The 4386-nt window shown below is 39.7% G+C and overlaps 1 pseudogene; it reads right to left on the reverse strand.

Moving 5' to 3' along the window:
• Positions 1-2425: 2425 nt before the first annotated feature.
• LOC130857713 (ATP synthase subunit f, mitochondrial-like) lies at positions 2426-2690 on the reverse strand (annotated as a pseudogene).
• Positions 2691-4386: the final 1696 nt, after the last annotated feature.

Here is a 4386-nt window from a genome sequence, read left to right on the forward strand (position 1 = left end):
TTCCAATGAAGTAAAGGAGCCATTACAAAATATTTTTTTTATAAAAGGGGGCATTCAGTCTCATGGAATTAAAAATTACTGTAGCATATACTCCTCACAATTTGCTTTTCTCATTTAACAGTAAGACATAGAAGTTTCTGCATATGTAGCATGGATGTGCCATAGTTTATTTAAACATTTACTATTAATGGACATATAGGATATTTCTAATTTGGTGCTGTTAGAAACAAAGAGTGTAAAGAAATCTTCCCACATACATCTTTGTGCACATGTGCAAGTATTTCTTAGGGATGGATATTGAGAAGTGAAGCTGCTAAATCAAGAGTAGAAATATTTTAACTTTTAAAAGGTATTTGGGGAATTTCCTGGCAGTCCAGGGGTTGGGACTTGGTGCTTTCATTGCTGAAGTCCCGGGTTCAATCCCTGGTCAGGAAACTAAGATCACACAAGCCACGTGCTGCATCCAAAAAAAAAAAGATACCACCAAATTTCTTTCTAAAAAGACATACCAAGTTACATTCCCACCAATAGTGTATAAAAATAATCTTTCCCCACATTCTTCCCAACACTTGAGTTTTTCGATTTAAAAAAATTTTTATTTTATATTGGAGGATAGTTGATTTACAATCCAAAATACGTTTAAAAAAAACCTCTTATACAACTTAATATAAAAGCAAACAAACGACCCAATTAAAAAATGGGGAGAGGCTCTGAAAAGACATTTTTCCAAAGGAGACATAAAAATGGCTAACAGGCACAGGAAAAGGTGCCCAACATCACCAGTCATCAAGGAAATGCAAATCAAAACCACAATAAAATATCACCTCACACTTGTAAGAATGGCCTCTACCAAAAAGACAAGAAATAACAAGTGCTGGCAAGGACGTGGAGAATGGAGAAAAGGGAACCCTTATGTACTGCTACAGGGAATGCAAACTAGTGCAGCCACCAAGGAAAATAGCATGGGGGTTCCTCAAAAAATCAGAACTAGAACTACCACATAACCCAGCAGATCCACTTCCTGGCATTCATCCTGTCAACTACAAATTGGCACTTGCCATCTACCTCTATAAGGATTAAATCATGTGCTGCTGCAGCTGCTGACTTTCAACACCCCCTGCAAGGAGTTCAAGGAGTTCAGCTGAAATGAGGCACTCTGTGCTCTGGGAAAACTGGCCGAACAGGTCTTCAGATAGTTAGATATTTTCAGGTGCCTATTATGTGAGCGCACTTCTCATAACCCCTCCTATCTAGAAAAGCACTAAAATCCTTCATGGTGACGCCTGCTCCTCATGACTAGCAGTAACCTTCTGCAAAACAATATGTGCTCGACTGCATGTACTCCTCCTTCATGAAAATTACATAATGACCTTCCCCACTGCCTCACTGGAGCAATTTCTCAGAGCTATCTGAAATGCTCTCTCCCTGGCTATAGTCCTCAACCCGCAGTTCTCACCTTGTACATGTTTTTTTAAGTTGACAATCCAAAGGAAACAAAATCACCATCTTGAAAATATATCTGCACCCCAGTGTTTAATGCAGCACCATCCACAATAGCCAAGACATGGAAACAAGAGCTCATCAAGAGAGGAATGGATTTTTTTAAAACGTGGCATATACACAATGGAACATTACTCAGTCATAAAAAGAAGGAAACCCTGCCATTTGTGACAACATGGATGGATCTCGAGGGCATCATACTAAGTGACGTCAGACAGAGAAAGAAAAATACCAATATTGTATGATCTCACTCACATATGAAATTTAAAAAATCCCCCAAATCAAAAACAAAATAATGAAACTGAAGCCACAGATACAGAGAACAGATTGATGGTTGCCAGAGGCAGTGGGTGAAATGGGTGAAGGTGGTCAAAAGCTAAAAATTTCCAATTATAAAATAAGTAAGTCATGGGGATGTAATGTACAGCATGGTGAGTATAGCTAATAATACTGTATTACATACTTGAAAGTTGCGAAGAGAGATCTTTTTTTTAATCAGTCATCTTTAAAAAAAATTAATTAATTAATTAATTAATTTATTGGCTGCGTTGGATCTTCGTTGCTGCACACGGGCTTTCTCTAGTTGCTATGAGCAGGGGCTACTCTTTGTTGCGCTACATAGGCTCTTCATTGTGCTGGCTTCTCTTGTGGGGCACGGGCTCTAGGCGCATGGGCTTCGGTAGTTGTGGCACATGGGCTCAACAGTTGTGGTGCACGCGATAAGTTGCTCCATGGCATGTGGGATCTTCCTGGAGAAGGGTTCGGACCCACGTCCCTTGCACTGGCAAGCAGATTCTTAACCGCTGCACCACCTAGGAAGTCCCAACCAGTCATCTTTTATTGGGTGTTAATTCTCCATTAGGATATGAAAGGATTCAGGGGTGCCAGGCAAAGATCATGGTTAGGAATGCAGAGTGTGCCCTCTTCAGTGGTACTCGCTTGGCTGCTCATCTTTATGTTCTTTGTAAGAATGGCAGTAGTTGAAAACACATAAGCTGCCAGCACCACAGAAAGCCCAATGATGCTCCCTTTCTTCATACTGAAATACTTGCTGTAACAACAGTAATAACCTATTTGAAAGGCTCCAGCAATGCCTTTAGGGATGAAATCCTGCATTAGTATCCAGCTTGACAGCTCCTTGAATCTGACATCCAGGAGCTTCTTCTCCTTCATGGTACAACTGATGCCATCTTGGAGTCCTGGCTGTCTGCTCCAATGTCAACTCTTCTGTGTTGAATAAAGTTTGAGGCATAACTAAAGGCCTTCCCACAGTCTTCATCTTCATAGGGTTTCTCACCGCTATTAATTCTCTGATGCAGAAAAAGAGATGAATGTTTTCCAGACATAAACTTTTTCTATTGCTGGTTATTTTATAACTTGAATCCAAATCTGTACTCCAGCTTCTTGTTTCTTCCCTCACAACCATTCAGGGTTCTTTTCCTGGCTCCAATAACACAATTATGTCTGGCTTAGAAATGGAATGGCCCAGTGAGACCAAGTTACTATAGTTCTCCATCATCACATCACGTACAACTCTGAACGGGGTCGAGAAATTCCCACTCATGCTGAAAGAACTCTACGGCCACATACCTGAATGTTACTGGTCCACAGGCCGTGGTTTTAGACCTGCAAGACCTGATCAGCCCTCAGGATTCCTTTACCAGAAAAACACAGAGTTCAGAAAACCCAGATTGTCCCTCTCCCGCTCGGGGCTACCTCTGCACAGTCATTTCTGCAGCAATCTACACCAGTTTCTAGCTTGGCTGGATGCCATTTAGAAGCAGTTTGCAACAAGGAGCATGGAAAAGGAGGTGGAAGTCACCTCACTGACTGTGTCAATCTTTTTTTTAAAAAAAAATTTATGTATTTATTTGGTTGCGCTGGGTCTTAGTTGCAGCATGTAGGATCTGGTTCCCTGATCAGGGATCAAACCCCGGCCCCCTGCATTGGGAGTGTGAAGTCTTAACCACTGGACCACCAGGGAAGTCCCTGTCTCAATCTTTTTAATGTTTGTGAATCTTGAGAGATAATTCTTTCTCCTTTCAAGTTGCATTTATCTAACACTAGTCAAGTTGAACAAACATCTTTTCAAATGTTTCTTGGTCACACTATTGCCTCAGTTAATTGAGAATTCACATCTTTTGTCCATTTTTTCTTTTGGGTTGATTTGTAGAAGTTTACATATTCTGACTACAAATTATTTGTTTGTTTAATATATGTGTTAGAAATTAGTTCCTCCCAGTCTATTGCCTATCTTTTAACTTTGGTCATACAGAAGCTTAAGATTTTGATATAGTCAAATTTATCACTGTTTTCCTTTATTGCTTCATTGTTTTTGGTCTTCTTAAATAAGGCTTCCCCTACCTCTAGATATCATTTTCAATGGCTGCATAATATTTCATTGTGTGGATATACCACAATTCGTGAAATTCTCTCTCACTATTGAAAATTTAAGTTGTTCCATCCTTTCACTAACATAAATAATGCTATGAAAAAGAACTAAGTGTTCAACTTGATATTTTTAAATTTATATCTTAGTTCCTATCAAAATGAGCATAATAAATGTTTCTTGAATGAGGGAGGGGAAAATGCAGGACATTTTTTCCACACTCACTTAAGGCATGTTAAAAAAAAATGCAGCCCAATGTCAACCAAAGTATTGGAGAATTAGCTCTACAATTCTACTTCTCCTTTAACCCATCTAATCAAGAGTTGACTCTGCATCTAAAATCTAGGCATGGAAGTAAAGTGTAATCTTCCCTCTAAGGTTGCCCTCCCAAAGGGTGTGACAACTGCCTGATACAGGTCTTTAACCACATACCTGAGTCCTCCTGCTTATCATGACTTCAGCTTTAGGGTGCCCTTTGCTTGGTGAGTCTTCAAGAT

Source organism: Hippopotamus amphibius, chromosome 7 (genome assembly GCF_030028045.1).
Source record: "Hippopotamus amphibius kiboko isolate mHipAmp2 chromosome 7, mHipAmp2.hap2, whole genome shotgun sequence".
NCBI classification, from domain to species: domain Eukaryota; kingdom Metazoa; phylum Chordata; class Mammalia; order Artiodactyla; family Hippopotamidae; genus Hippopotamus; species Hippopotamus amphibius.